Genomic DNA, 16090 nt, shown 5'->3' with positions numbered 1-16090 from the left:
TAAGCAGCATACAGAGTTCTGTAGCATGGGAGTAGCAATATGCAACACGAGGGATATCCAGAACCCGATTGTGGGAGTCGCAGCTTACGGACGATCTGTTCCATGGGTGAATGGAAAAGCATTTTCCGGGAGTTGTGTAACTTGTGTGTAGAGAGAAGCAGTTTACAAGAGTTCTGTAGGCGGGGTGTAGAGTGAAGCACTTTAGAGATTTCTGTAGAGTGGGAGTAACAACACCCAATATGAGTGCTTTTTATAACCTGAGTTTAGGAGAAGTAGCGAACGGGCGTTCTGTAAGCTGGATGAAGGCAAATGCAGTTAGGGAAGTTCTATATTCTGTGTGCGGAGAGAAGCACTTTACAAGAGTCGTGCAGCCTGGGAGTAGACAGTCGCAATATTCGGGATATCTGTAGCCTGAGTGTAGCAGACGCAGCTTACAGGATTTCTCTCTCCTTGGTCTAGAGGGAAGCAGTTTCCAAGAGTTCTGTAGCCTGAGTGTAGAAATAAGCAGCATACAGAGTTCTGTAGCATGGGAGTAGCAATATGCAACACGAGGGATGTCCAGAACCCGAGTGTGGGAGTCGCAGCTTATGGACTGACTATCTGTTACATGCGTGAAGGGAAATGCATTTACCGGGAGTTGTGTTACTTGTGTGTAGAGAGAAGCAGTATCAAGAGTTCTGTAGCCTGGGAATAGGCACTCGCAATATACAGGATTTCAGTAACCAGGTTGTAGAGGGAAGCACTTCACAGAGTATCTGTATGCTGGGTGTCGAGAGAAGCAATTTACAGAGTTCTGTAGCATGGGAGTAGAAATGCGCAATGCGTGTTGTCTGTATCTTCACTGTAGGACACGCAGTGTTCGGGAGTTCTGTGAGCTGGGTGTGGAGAAATGCAGTTTCTGGGAGCTGTGTATCCGGTGTGCAGAGAGAACCAGTTTCCAAGAGTTCTGTAGCCTGGGTGTAGAATGAAGCAGTTTACAGAGTTTTGTAGTGTGGGAGTAGCAACACGCAATATGAGGGTTTTTTTATAACCTGAGTGTGGGAGACGCAGCTTATTGGCATTCTGTAAGCTGGGTGAAGGGAAATGCAGTTTACAGGAGTTCTGTAGCCTGGGTGTAGAGAGAAGCAGTTTAGAAACATCTGTAGCCCGGGAGAATGCCTTCGCAATATGAAGGAAACCTGTAATCTGAGCGTAGCAGTCGTAGCTTACAGCATTTCTCTATCCCTGCTCTAGAGAGAAGCAGTTTACAAGAGTTCTGTAGGCTGGGTGTAGAGCGAAGCACTTTAGAGATTTCTGTAGAGTGGGAGTTACATTACGCAATATGCAGGTTTTCTATAACCTGAGTTTGGGAGAAGCAGCTAACGGGCGTTCTGTAAGCTGGATGAAGGCAAATGCAGTTAGGGAAGTTCTATATTCTGTGTGCGGAGAGAAGCACTTTACAAGAGTTGTGCAGCCTGGGAGTAGACACTCGCAATATTCGGGATATCTGTAGCCTGAGTGTAGCAGACGCAGCTTACAAGATTTCTCTCTCCTTGGTCTAGAGGGAAGCAGTGTACAAGAGTTCTGTAGCCTGAGTGTAGAAATAAGCAGCATACAGAGTTCTGTAGCATGGGAGTAGCAATATGCAACACGAGGGATATCCAGAACCCGATTGTGGGAGTCGCAGCTTACGGACGATCTGTTACATGGGTGAATGGAAAAGCATTTTCCGGGAGTTGTGTAACTTGTGTGTAGAGAGAAGCAGTTTACAAGAGTTCTGTAGGCGGGGTGTAGAGTGAAGCACTTTAGAGATTTCTGTAGAGTGGGAGTAACAACACCCAATATGAGTGCTTTTTATAACCTGAGTTTAGGAGAAGTAGCGAACGGGCGTTGTGTAAGCTGGATGAAGGCAAATGCAGTTAGGGAAGTTCTATATTCTGTGTGCGGAGAGAAGCACTTTACAAGAGTCGTGCAGCCTGGGAGTAGACAGTCGCAATATTCGGGATATCTGTAGCCTGAGTGTAGCAGACGCAGCTTACAGGATTTCTCTCTCCTTGGTCTAGAGGGAAGCAGTTTCCAAGAGTTCTGTAGCCTGAGTGTAGAAATAAGCAGCATAGAGAGTTCTGTAGCATGGGAGTAGCAATATGCAACACGAGGGATGTCCAGAACCCGAGTGTGGGAGTCGCAGCTTATGGACTGACTATCTGTTACATGCGTGAAGGGAAATGCATTTACCGGGAGTTGTGTTACTTGTGTGTAGAGAGAAGCAGTATCAAGAGTTCTGTAGCCTGGGAATAGGCACTCGCAATATACAGGATTTCAGTAACCAGGTTGTAGAGGGAAGCACTTCACAGAGTATCTGTATGCTGGGTGTCGAGAGAAGCAATTTACAGAGTTCTGTAGCATGGGAGTAGAAATGCGCAATGCGTGTTGTCTGTATCTTCACTGTAGGACACGCAGTGTTCGGGAGTTCTGTAAGCTGGGTGTGGAGAAATGCAGTTTCTGGGAGCTGTGTATCCGGTGTGCAGAGAGAACCAGTTTCCAAGAGTTCTGTAGCCTGGGTGTAGAATGCAGCAGTTTACAGAGTTTTGTAGTGTGGGAGTAGCAACACGCAATATGAGGGTTTTTTTATAACCTGAGTGTGGGAGACGCAGCTTATTGGCATTCTGTAAGCTGGGTGAAGGGAAATGCAGTTTACAGGAGTTCTGTAGCCTGGGTGTAGAGAGAAGCAGTTTAGAAACATCTGTAGCCCGGGAGAATGCCTTCGCAATATGAAGGAAACCTGTAATCTGAGCGTAGCAGTCGTAGCTTACAGCATTTCTCTATCCCTGCTCTAGAGAGAAGCAGTTTACAAGAGTTCTGTAGGCTGGGTGTAGAGCGAAGCACTTTAGAGATTTCTGTAGAGTGGGAGTTACATTACGCAATATGCAGGTTTTCTATAACCTGAGTTTGGGAGAAGCAGCTAACGGGCGTTCTGTAAGCTGGATGAAGGCAAATGCAGTTTAGGGAAGTTCTATATTCTGTGTGCGGAGAGAAGCACTTTACAAGAGTTGTGCAGCCTGGGAGTAGACACTCGCAATATTCGGGATATCTGTAGCCTGAGTGTAGCAGACGCAGCTTACAAGATTTCTCTCTCCTTGGTCTAGAGGGAAGCAGTGTACAAGAGTTCTGTAGCCTGAGTGTAGAAATAAGCAGCATACAGAGTTCTGTAGCATGGGAGTAGCAATATGCAACACGAGGGATATCCAGAACCCGATTGTGGGAGTCGCAGCTTACGGACGATCTGTTCCATGGGTGAATGGAAAAGCATTTTCCGGGAGTTGTGTAACTTGTGTGTAGAGAGAAGCAGTTTACAAGAGTTCTGTAGGCGGGGTGTAGAGTGAAGCACTTTAGAGATTTCTGTAGAGTGGGAGTTACATTACGCAATATGCAGGTTTTCTATAACCTGAGTTTGGGAGAAGCAGCTAACGGGCGTTCTGTAAGCTGGATGAAGGCAAATGCAGTTTAGGGAAGTTCTATATTCTGTGTGCGGAGAGAAGCACTTTACAAGAGTTGTGCAGCCTGGGAGTAGACAGTCGCAATATTCGGGATATCTGTAGCCTGAGTGTAGCAGACGCAGCTTACAAGATTTCTCTCTCCTTGGTCTAGAGGGAAGCAGTGTACAAGAGTTCTGTAGCCTGAGTGTAGAAATAAGCAGCATACAGAGTTCTGTAGCATGGGAGTAGCAATATGCAACACGAGGGATATCCAGAACCCGATTGTGGGAGTCGCAGCTTACGGACGATCTGTTCCATGGGTGAATGGAAAAGCATTTTCCGGGAGTTGTGTAACTTGTGTGTAGAGAGAAGCAGTTTACAAGAGTTCTGTAGGCGGGGTGTAGAGTGAAGCACTTTAGAGATTTCTGTAGAGTGGGAGTAACAACACCCAATATGAGTGCTTTTTATAACCTGAGTTTAGGAGAAGTAGCGAACGGGCGTTCTGTAAGCTGGATGAAGGCAAATGCAGTTAGGGAAGTTCTATATTCTGTGTGCGGAGAGAAGCACTTTACAAGAGTCGTGCAGCCTGGGAGTAGACAGTCGCAATATTCGGGATATCTGTAGCCTGAGTGTAGCAGACGCAGCTTACAGGATTTCTCTCTCCTTGGTCTAGAGGGAAGCAGTTTCCAAGAGTTCTGTAGCCTGAGTGTAGAAATAAGCAGCATACAGAGTTCTGTAGCATGGGAGTAGCAATATGCAACACGAGGGATGTCCAGAACCCGAGTGTGGGAGTCGCAGCTTATGGACTGACTATCTGTTACATGCGTGAAGGGAAATGCATTTACCGGGAGTTGTGTTACTTGTGTGTAGAGAGAAGCAGTATCAAGAGTTCTGTAGCCTGGGAATAGGCACTCGCAATATACAGGATTTCAGTAACCAGGTTGTAGAGGGAAGCACTTCACAGAGTATCTGTATGCTGGGTGTCGAGAGAAGCAATTTACAGAGTTCTGTAGCATGGGAGTAGAAATGCGCAATGCGTGTTGTCTGTATCTTCACTGTAGGACACGCAGTGTTCGGGAGTTCTGTAAGCTGGGTGTGGAGAAATGCAGTTTCTGGGAGCTGTGTATCCGGTGTGCAGAGAGAACCAGTTTCCAAGAGTTCTGTAGCCTGGGTGTAGAATGAAGCAGTTTACAGAGTTTTGTAGTGTGGGAGTAGCAACACGCAATATGAGGGTTTTTTTATAACCTGAGTGTGGGAGACGCAGCTTATTGGCATTCTGTAAGCTGGGTGAAGGGAAATGCAGTTTACAGGAGTTCTGTAGCCTGGGTGTAGAGAGAAGCAGTTTAGAAACATCTGTAGCCCGGGAGAATGCCTTCGCAATATGAAGGAAACCTGTAATCTGAGCGTAGCAGTCGTAGCTTACAGCATTTCTCTATCCCTGCTCTAGAGAGAAGCAGTTTACAAGAGTTCTGTAGGCTGTGTGTAGAGCGAAGCACTTTAGAGATTTCTGTAGAGTGGGAGTTACATTACGCAATATGCAGGTTTTCTATAACCTGAGTTTGGGAGAAGCAGCTAACGGGCGTTCTGTAAGCTGGATGAAGGCAAATGCAGTTTAGGGAAGTTCTATATTCTGTGTGCGGAGAGAAGCACTTTACAAGAGTTGTGCAGCCTGGGAGTAGACAGTCGCAATATTCGGGATATCTGTAGCCTGAGTGTAGCAGACGCAGCTTACAAGATTTCTCTCTCCTTGGTCTAGAGGGAAGCAGTGTACAAGAGTTCTGTAGCCTGAGTGTAGAAATAAGCAGCATACAGAGTTCTGTAGCATGGGAGTAGCAATATGCAACACGAGGGATATCCAGAACCCGATTGTGGGAGTCGCAGCTTACGGACGATCTGTTCCATGGGTGAATGGAAAAGCATTTTCCGGGAGTTGTGTAACTTGTGTGTAGAGAGAAGCAGTTTACAAGAGTTCTGTAGGCGGGGTGTAGAGTGAAGCACTTTAGAGATTTCTGTAGAGTGGGAGTAACAACACCCAATATGAGTGCTTTTTATAACCTGAGTTTAGGAGAAGTAGCGAACGGGCGTTCTGTAAGCTGGATGAAGGCAAATGCAGTTAGGGAAGTTCTATATTCTGTGTGCGGAGAGAAGCACTTTACAAGAGTCGTGCAGCCTGGGAGTAGACAGTCGCAATATTCGGGATATCTGTAGCCTGAGTGTAGCAGACGCAGCTTACAGGATTTCTCTCTCCTTGGTCTAGAGGGAAGCAGTTTCCAAGAGTTCTGTAGCCTGAGTGTAGAAATAAGCAGCATACAGAGTTCTGTAGCATGGGAGTAGCAATATGCAACACGAGGGATGTCCAGAACCCGAGTGTGGGAGTCGCAGCTTATGGACTGACTATCTGTTACATGCGTGAAGGGAAATGCATTTACCGGGAGTTGTGTTACTTGTGTGTAGAGAGAAGCAGTATCAAGAGTTCTGTAGCCTGGGAATAGGCACTCGCAATATACAGGATTTCAGTAACCAGGTTGTAGAGGGAAGCACTTCACAGAGTATCTGTATGCTGGGTGTCGAGAGAAGCAATTTACAGAGTTCTGTAGCATGGGAGTAGAAATGCGCAATGCGTGTTGTCTGTATCTTCACTGTAGGACACGCAGTGTTCGGGAGTTCTGTAAGCTGGGTGTGGAGAAATGCAGTTTCTGGGAGCTGTGTATCCGGTGTGCAGAGAGAACCAGTTTCCAAGAGTTCTGTAGCCTGGGTGTAGAATGCAGCAGTTTACAGAGTTTTGTAGTGTGGGAGTAGCAACACGCAATATGAGGGTTTTTTTATAACCTGAGTGTGGGAGACGCAGCTTATTGGCATTCTGTAAGCTGGGTGAAGGGAAATGCAGTTTACAGGAGTTCTGTAGCCTGGGTGTAGAGAGAAGCAGTTTAGAAACATCTGTAGCCCGGGAGAATGCCTTCGCAATATGAAGGAAACCTGTAATCTGAGCGTAGCAGTCGTAGCTTACAGCATTTCTCTATCCCTGCTCTAGAGAGAAGCAGTTTACAAGAGTTCTGTAAGCTGGGTGTAGAGCGAAGCACTTTAGAGATTTCTGTAGAGTGGGAGTTACATTACGCAATATGCAGGTTTTCTATAACCTGAGTTTGGGAGAAGCAGCTAACGGGCGTTCTGTAAGCTGGATGAAGGCAAATGCAGTTAGGGAAGTTCTATATTCTGTGTGCGGAGAGAAGCACTTTACAAGAGTTGTGCAGCCTGGGAGTAGACACTCGCAATATTCGGGATATCTGTAGCCTGAGTGTAGCAGACGCAGCTTACAAGATTTCTCTCTCCTTGGTCTAGAGGGAAGCAGTGTACAAGAGTTCTGTAGCCTGAGTGTAGAAATAAGCAGCATACAGAGTTCTGTAGCATGGGAGTAGCAATATGCAACACGAGGGATATCCAGAACCCGATTGTGGGAGTCGCAGCTTACGGACGATCTGTTCCATGGGTGAATGGAAAAGCATTTTCCGGGAGTTGTGTAACTTGTGTGTAGAGAGAAGCAGTTTACAAGAGTTCTGTAGGCGGGGTGTAGAGTGAAGCACTTTAGAGATTTCTGTAGAGTGGGAGTAACAACACCCAATATGAGTGCTTTTTATAACCTGAGTTTAGGAGAAGTAGCGAACGGGCGTTCTGTAAGCTGGATGAAGGCAAATGCAGTTAGGGAAGTTCTATATTCTGTGTGCGGAGAGAAGCACTTTACAAGAGTCGTGCAGCCTGGGAGTAGACAGTCGCAATATTCGGGATATCTGTAGCCTGAGTGTAGCAGACGCAGCTTACAGGATTTCTCTCTCCTTGGTCTAGAGGGAAGCAGTTTCCAAGAGTTCTGTAGCCTGAGTGTAGAAATAAGCAGCATAGAGAGTTCTGTAGCATGGGAGTAGCAATATGCAACACGAGGGATGTCCAGAACCCGAGTGTGGGAGTCGCAGCTTATGGACTGACTATCTGTTACATGCGTGAAGGGAAATGCATTTACCGGGAGTTGTGTTACTTGTGTGTAGAGAGAAGCAGTATCAAGAGTTCTGTAGCCTGGGAATAGGCACTCGCAATATACAGGATTTCAGTAACCAGGTTGTAGAGGGAAGCACTTCACAGAGTATCTGTATGCTGGGTGTCGAGAGAAGCAATTTACAGAGTTCTGTAGCATGGGAGTAGAAATGCGCAATGCGTGTTGTCTGTATCTTCACTGTAGGACACGCAGTGTTCGGGAGTTCTGTAAGCTGGGTGTGGAGAAATGCAGTTTCTGGGAGCTGTGTATCCGGTGTGCAGAGAGAACCAGTTTCCAAGAGTTCTGTAGCCTGGGTGTAGAATGCAGCAGTTTACAGAGTTTTGTAGTGTGGGAGTAGCAACACGCAATATGAGGGTTTTTTTATAACCTGAGTGTGGGAGACGCAGCTTATTGGCATTCTGTAAGCTGGGTGAAGGGAAATGCAGTTTACAGGAGTTCTGTAGCCTGGGTGTAGAGAGAAGCAGTTTAGAAACATCTGTAGCCCGGGAGAATGCCTTCGCAATATGAAGGAAACCTGTAATCTGAGCGTAGCAGTCGTAGCTTACAGCATTTCTCTATCCCTGCTCTAGAGAGAAGCAGTTTACAAGAGTTCTGTAGGCTGGGTGTAGAGCGAAGCACTTTAGAGATTTCTGTAGAGTGGGAGTTACATTACGCAATATGCAGGTTTTCTATAACCTGAGTTTGGGAGAAGCAGCTAACGGGCGTTCTGTAAGCTGGATGAAGGCAAATGCAGTTTAGGGAAGTTCTATATTCTGTGTGCGGAGAGAAGCACTTTACAAGAGTCGTGCAGCCTGGGAGTAGACACTCGCAATATTCGGGATATCTGTAGCCTGAGTGTAGCAGACGCAGCTTACAAGATTTCTCTCTCCTTGGTCTAGAGGGAAGCAGTGTACAAGAGTTCTGTAGCCTGAGTGTAGAAATAAGCAGCATACAGAGTTCTGTAGCATGGGAGTAGCAATATGCAACACGAGGGATATCCAGAACCCGATTGTGGGAGTCGCAGCTTACGGACGATCTGTTCCATGGGTGAATGGAAAAGCATTTTCCGGGAGTTGTGTAACTTGTGTGTAGAGAGAAGCAGTTTACAAGAGTTCTGTAGGCGGGGTGTAGAGTGAAGCACTTTAGAGATTTCTGTAGAGTGGGAGTAACAACACCCAATATGAGTGCTTTTTATAACCTGAGTTTAGGAGAAGTAGCGAACGGGCGTTCTGTAAGCTGGATGAAGGCAAATGCAGTTAGGGAAGTTCTATATTCTGTGTGCGGAGAGAAGCACTTTACAAGAGTCGTGCAGCCTGGGAGTAGACAGTCGCAATATTCGGGATATCTGTAGCCTGAGTGTAGCAGACGCAGCTTACAGGATTTCTCTCTCCTTGGTCTAGAGGGAAGCAGTTTCCAAGAGTTCTGTAGCCTGAGTGTAGAAATAAGCAGCATACAGAGTTCTGTAGCATGGGAGTAGCAATATGCAACACGAGGGATGTCCAGAACCCGAGTGTGGGAGTCGCAGCTTATGGACTGACTATCTGTTACATGCGTGAAGGGAAATGCATTTACCGGGAGTTGTGTTACTTGTGTGTAGAGAGAAGCAGTATCAAGAGTTCTGTAGCCTGGGAATAGGCACTCGCAATATACAGGATTTCAGTAACCAGGTTGTAGAGGGAAGCACTTCACAGAGTATCTGTATGCTGGGTGTCGAGAGAAGCAATTTACAGAGTTCTGTAGCATGGGAGTAGAAATGCGCAATGCGTGTTGTCTGTATCTTCACTGTAGGACACGCAGTGTTCGGGAGTTCTGTAAGCTGGGTGTGGAGAAATGCAGTTTCTGGGAGCTGTGTATCCGGTGTGCAGAGAGAACCAGTTTCCAAGAGTTCTGTAGCCTGGGTGTAGAATGCAGCAGTTTACAGAGTTTTGTAGTGTGGGAGTAGCAACACGCAATATGAGGGTTTTTTTATAACCTGAGTGTGGGAGACGCAGCTTATTGGCATTCTGTAAGCTGGGTGAAGGGAAATGCAGTTTACAGGAGTTCTGTAGCCTGGGTGTAGAGAGAAGCAGTTTAGAAACATCTGTAGCCCGGGAGAATGCCTTCGCAATATGAAGGAAACCTGTAATCTGAGCGTAGCAGTCGTAGCTTACAGCATTTCTCTATCCCTGCTCTAGAGAGAAGCAGTTTACAAGAGTTCTGTAGGCTGGGTGTAGAGCGAAGCACTTTAGAGATTTCTGTAGAGTGGGAGTTACATTACGCAATATGCAGGTTTTCTATAACCTGAGTTTGGGAGAAGCAGCTAACGGGCGTTCTGTAAGCTGGATGAAGGCAAATGCAGTTTAGGGAAGTTCTATATTCTGTGTGCGGAGAGAAGCACTTTACAAGAGTTGTGCAGCCTGGGAGTAGACAGTCGCAATATTCGGGATATCTGTAGCCTGAGTGTAGCAGACGCAGCTTACAAGATTTCTCTCTCCTTGGTCTAGAGGGAAGCAGTGTACAAGAGTTCTGTAGCCTGAGTGTAGAAATAAGCAGCATACAGAGTTCTGTAGCATGGGAGTAGCAATATGCAACACGAGGGATATCCAGAACCCGATTGTGGGAGTCGCAGCTTACGGACGATCTGTTCCATGGGTGAATGGAAAAGCATTTTCCGGGAGTTGTGTAACTTGTGTGTAGAGAGAAGCAGTTTACAAGAGTTCTGTAGGCGGGGTGTAGAGTGAAGCACTTTAGAGATTTCTGTAGAGTGGGAGTAACAACACCCAATATGAGTGCTTTTTATAACCTGAGTTTAGGAGAAGTAGCGAACGGGCGTTCTGTAAGCTGGATGAAGGCAAATGCAGTTAGGGAAGTTCTATATTCTGTGTGCGGAGAGAAGCACTTTACAAGAGTCGTGCAGCCTGGGAGTAGACAGTCGCAATATTCGGGATATCTGTAGCCTGAGTGTAGCAGACGCAGCTTACAGGATTTCTCTCTCCTTGGTCTAGAGGGAAGCAGTTTCCAAGAGTTCTGTAGCCTGAGTGTAGAAATAAGCAGCATAGAGAGTTCTGTAGCATGGGAGTAGCAATATGCAACACGAGGGATGTCCAGAACCCGAGTGTGGGAGTCGCAGCTTATGGACTGACTATCTGTTACATGCGTGAAGGGAAATGCATTTACCGGGAGTTGTGTTACTTGTGTGTAGAGAGAAGCAGTATCAAGAGTTCTGTAGCCTGGGAATAGGCACTCGCAATATACAGGATTTCAGTAACCAGGTTGTAGAGGGAAGCACTTCACAGAGTATCTGTATGCTGGGTGTCGAGAGAAGCAATTTACAGAGTTCTGTAGCATGGGAGTAGAAATGCGCAATGCGTGTTGTCTGTATCTTCACTGTAGGACACGCAGTGTTCGGGAGTTCTGTAAGCTGGGTGTGGAGAAATGCAGTTTCTGGGAGCTGTGTATCCGGTGTGCAGAGAGAACCAGTTTCCAAGAGTTCTGTAGCCTGGGTGTAGAATGCAGCAGTTTACAGAGTTTTGTAGTGTGGGAGTAGCAACACGCAATATGAGGGTTTTTTTATAACCTGAGTGTGGGAGACGCAGCTTATTGGCATTCTGTAAGCTGGGTGAAGGGAAATGCAGTTTACAGGAGTTCTGTAGCCTGGGTGTAGAGAGAAGCAGTTTAGAAACATCTGTAGCCCGGGAGAATGCCTTCGCAATATGAAGGAAACCTGTAATCTGAGCGTAGCAGTCGTAGCTTACAGCATTTCTCTATCCCTGCTCTAGAGAGAAGCAGTTTACAAGAGTTCTGTAGGCTGGGTGTAGAGCGAAGCACTTTAGAGATTTCTGTAGAGTGGGAGTTACATTACGCAATATGCAGGTTTTCTATAACCTGAGTTTGGGAGAAGCAGCTAACGGGCGTTCTGTAAGCTGGATGAAGGCAAATGCAGTTAGGGAAGTTCTATATTCTGTGTGCGGAGAGAAGCACTTTACAAGAGTCGTGCAGCCTGGGAGTAGACAGTCGCAATATTCGGGATATCTGTAGCCTGAGTGTAGCAGACGCAGCTTACAGGATTTCTCTCTCCTTGGTCTAGAGGGAAGCAGTGTACAAGAGTTCTGTAGCCTGAGTGTAGAAATAAGCAGCATACAGAGTTCTGTAGCATGGGAGTAGCAATATGCAACACGAGGGATATCCAGAACCCGATTGTGGGAGTCGCAGCTTACGGACGATCTGTTCCATGGGTGAATGGAAAAGCATTTTCCGGGAGTTGTGTAACTTGTGTGTAGAGAGAAGCAGTTTACAAGAGTTCTGTAGGCGGGGTGTAGAGTGAAGCACTTTAGAGATTTCTGTAGAGTGGGAGTAACAACACCCAATATGAGTGCTTTTTATAACCTGAGTTTAGGAGAAGTAGCGAACGGGCGTTCTGTAAGCTGGATGAAGGCAAATGCAGTTAGGGAAGTTCTATATTCTGTGTGCGGAGAGAAGCACTTTACAAGAGTCGTGCAGCCTGGGAGTAGACAGTCGCAATATTCGGGATATCTGTAGCCTGAGTGTAGCAGACGCAGCTTACAGGATTTCTCTCTCCTTGGTCTAGAGGGAAGCAGTTTCCAAGAGTTCTGTAGCCTGAGTGTAGAAATAAGCAGTATAGAGAGTTCTGTAGCATGGGAGTAGCAATATGCAACACGAGGGATGTCCAGAACCCGAGTGTGGGAGTCGCAGCTTATGGACTGACTATCTGTTACATGCGTGAAGGGAAATGCATTTACCGGGAGTTGTGTTACTTGTGTGTAGAGAGAAGCAGTATCAAGAGTTCTGTAGCCTGGGAATAGGCACTCGCAATATACAGGATTTCAGTAACCAGGTTGTAGAGGGAAGCACTTCACAGAGTATCTGTATGCTGGGTGTCGAGAGAAGCAATTTACAGAGTTCTGTAGCATGGGAGTAGAAATGCGCAATGCGTGTTGTCTGTATCTTCACTGTAGGACACGCAGTGTTCGGGAGTTCTGTAAGCTGGGTGTGGAGAAATGCAGTTTCTGGGAGCTGTGTATCCGGTGTGCAGAGAGAACCAGTTTCCAAGAGTTCTGTAGCCTGGGTGTAGAATGAAGCAGTTTACAGAGTTTTGTAGTGTGGGAGTAGCAACACGCAATATGAGGGTTTTTTTATAACCTGAGTGTGGGAGACGCAGCTTATTGGCATTCTGTAAGCTGGGTGAAGGGAAATGCAGTTTACAGGAGTTCTGTAGCCTGGGTGTAGAGAGAAGCAGTTTAGAAACATCTGTAGCCCGGGAGAATGCCTTCGCAATATGAAGGAAACCTGTAATCTGAGCGTAGCAGTCGTAGCTTACAGCATTTCTCTATCCCTGCTCTAAAGAGAAGCAGTTTACAAGAGTTCTGTAGGCTGTGTGTAGAGCGAAGCACTTTAGAGATTTCTGTAGAGTGGGAGTTACATTACGCAATATGCAGGTTTTCTATAACCTGAGTTTGGGAGAAGCAGCTAACGGGCGTTCTGTAAGCTGGATGAAGGCAAATGCAGTTTAGGGAAGTTCTATATTCTGTGTGCGGAGAGAAGCACTTTACAAGAGTTGTGCAGCCTGGGAGTAGACAGTCGCAATATTCGGGATATCTGTAGCCTGAGTGTAGCAGACGCAGCTTACAAGATTTCTCTCTCCTTGGTCTAGAGGGAAGCAGTGTACAAGAGTTCTGTAGCCTGAGTGTAGAAATAAGCAGCATACAGAGTTCTGTAGCATGGGAGTAGCAATATGCAACACGAGGGATATCCAGAACCCGATTGTGGGAGTCGCAGCTTACGGATGATCTGTTACATGGGTGAATGGAAAAGCATTTTCCAGGAGTTGTGTAACTTGTGTGTAGAGAGAAGCAGTTTACAAGAGTTCTGTAGGCGGGGTGTAGAGTGAAGCACTTTAGAGATTTCTGTAGAGTGGGAGTAACAACACCCAATATGAGTGCTTTTTATAACCTGAGTTTAGGAGAAGTAGCGAACGGGCGTTCTGTAAGCTGGATGAAGGCAAATGCAGTTAGGGAAGTTCTATATTCTGTGTGCGGAGAGAAGCACTTTACAAGAGTCGTGCAGCCTGGGAGTAGACAGTCGCAATATTCGGGATATCTGTAGCCTGAGTGTAGCAGACGCAGCTTACAGGATTTCTCTCTCCTTGGTCTAGAGGGAAGCAGTTTCCAAGAGTTCTGTAGCCTGAGTGTAGAAATAAGCAGTATAGAGAGTTCTGTAGCATGGGAGTAGCAATATGCAACACGAGGGATGTCCAGAACCCGAGTGTGGGAGTCGCAGCTTACGGACGATCTGTTCCATGGGTGAATGGAAAAGCATTTTCCGGGAGTTGTGTAACTTGTGTGTAGAGAGAAGCAGTTTACAAGAGTTCTGTAGGCGGCGTGTAGAGTGAAGCACTTTAGAGATTTCTGTAGAGTGGGAGTAACAACACCCAATATGAGTGCTTTTTATAACCTGAGTTTAGGAGAAGTAGCGAACGGGCGTTCTGTAAGCTGGATGAAGGCAAATGCAGTTAGGGAAGTTCTATATTCTGTGTGCGGAGAGAAGCACTTTACAAGAGTCGTGCAGCCTGGGAGTAGACAGTCGCAATATTCGGGATATCTGTAGCCTGAGTGTAGCAGACGCAGCTTACAGGATTTCTCTCTCCTTGGTCTAGAGGGAAGCAGTTTCCAAGAGTTCTGTAGCCTGAGTGTAGAAATAAGCAGTATAGAGAGTTCTGTAGCATGGGAGTAGCAATATGCAACACGAGGGATGTCCAGAACCCGAGTGTGGGAGTCGCAGCTTACGGACGATCTGTTCCATGGGTGAATGGAAAAGCATTTTCCGGGAGTTGTGTAACTTGTGTGTAGAGAGAAGCAGTTTACAAGAGTTCTGTAGGCGGGGTGTAGAGTGAAGCACTTTAGAGATTTCTGTAGAGTGGGAGTAACAACACCCAATATGAGTGCTTTTTATAACCTGAGTTTAGGAGAAGTAGCGAACGGGCGTTCTGTAAGCTGGATGAAGGCAAATGCAGTTAGGGAAGTTCTATATTCTGTGTGCGGAGAGAAGCACTTTACAAGAGTCGTGCAGCCTGGGAGTAGACAGTCGCAATATTCGGGATATCTGTAGCCTGAGTGTAGCAGACGCAGCTTACAGGATTTCTCTCTCCTTGGTCTAGAGGGAAGCAGTTTCCAAGAGTTCTGTAGCCTGAGTGTAGAAATAAGCAGCATACAGAGTTCTGTAGCATGGGAGTAGCAATATGCAACACGAGGGATATCCAGAACCCGATTGTGGGAGTCGCAGCTTACGGACGATCTGTTCCATGGGTGAATGGAAAAGCATTTTCCGGGAGTTGTGTAACTTGTGTGTAGAGAGAAGCAGTTTACAAGAGTTCTGTAGGCGGGGTGTAGAGTGAAGCACTTTAGAGATTTCTGTAGAGTGGGAGTAACAACACCCAATATGAGTGCTTTTTATAACCTGAGTTTAGGAGAAGTAGCGAACGGGCGTTCTGTAAGCTGGATGAAGGCAAATGCAGTTAGGGAAGTTCTATATTCTGTGTGCGGAGAGAAGCACTTTACAAGAGTCGTGCAGCCTGGGAGTAGACAGTCGCAATATTCGGGATATCTGTAGCCTGAGTGTAGCAGACGCAGCTTACAGGATTTCTCTCTCCTTGGTCTAGAGGGAAGCAGTTTCCAAGAGTTCTGTAGCCTGAGTGTAGAAATAAGCAGTATAGAGAGTTCTGTAGCATGGGAGTAGCAATATGCAACACGAGGGATGTCCAGAACCCGAGTGTGGGAGTCGCAGCTTATGGACTGACTATCTGTTACATGCGTGAAGGGAAATGCATTTTCCGGGAGTTGTGTTACTTGTGTGTAGAGAGAAGCAGTATCAAGAGTTCTGTAGCCTGGGAATAGGCACTCGCAATATACAGGATTTCAGTAACCAGGTTGTAGAGGGAAGCACTTCACAGAGTATCTGTATGCTGGGTGTCGAGAGAAGCAATTTACAGAGTTCTGTAGCATGGGAGTAGAAATGCGCAATGCGTGTTGTCTGTATCTTCACTGTAGGACACGCAGTGTTCGGGAGTTCTGTAAGCTGGGTGTGGAGAAATGCAGTTTCTGGGAGCTGTGTATCCGGTGTGCAGAGAGAACCAGTTTCCAAGAGTTCTGGAGCCTGGGTGTAGAATGCAGCAGTTTACAGAGTTTTGTAGTGTGGGAGTAGCAACACGCAATATGAGGGTTTTTTTATAACCTGAGTGTGGGAGACGCAGCTTATTGGCATTCTGTAAGCTGGGTGAAGGGAAATGCAGTTTACAGGAGTTCTGTAGCCTGGGTGTAGAGAGAAGCAGTTTAGAAACATCTGTAGCCCGGGAGAATGCCTTCGCAATATGAAGGAAACCTGTAATCTGAGCGTAGCAGTCGTAGCTTACAGCATTTCTCTATCCCTGCTCTAGAGAGAAGCAGTTTACAAGAGTTCTGTAGGCTGTGTGTAGAGCGAAGCACTTTAGAGATTTCTGTAGAGTGGGAGTTACATTACGCAATATGCAGGTTTTCTATAACCTGAGTTTGGGAGAAGCAGCTAACGGGCGTTCTGTAAGCTGGATGAAGGCAAATGCAGTTTAGGGAAGTTCTATATT

This window comes from Oryctolagus cuniculus, chromosome 3 (assembly GCF_964237555.1).
Source record: "Oryctolagus cuniculus chromosome 3, mOryCun1.1, whole genome shotgun sequence".
In the NCBI taxonomy this organism is placed as follows: domain Eukaryota; kingdom Metazoa; phylum Chordata; class Mammalia; order Lagomorpha; family Leporidae; genus Oryctolagus; species Oryctolagus cuniculus.
This window is presented reverse-complemented; position numbering follows the sequence as displayed.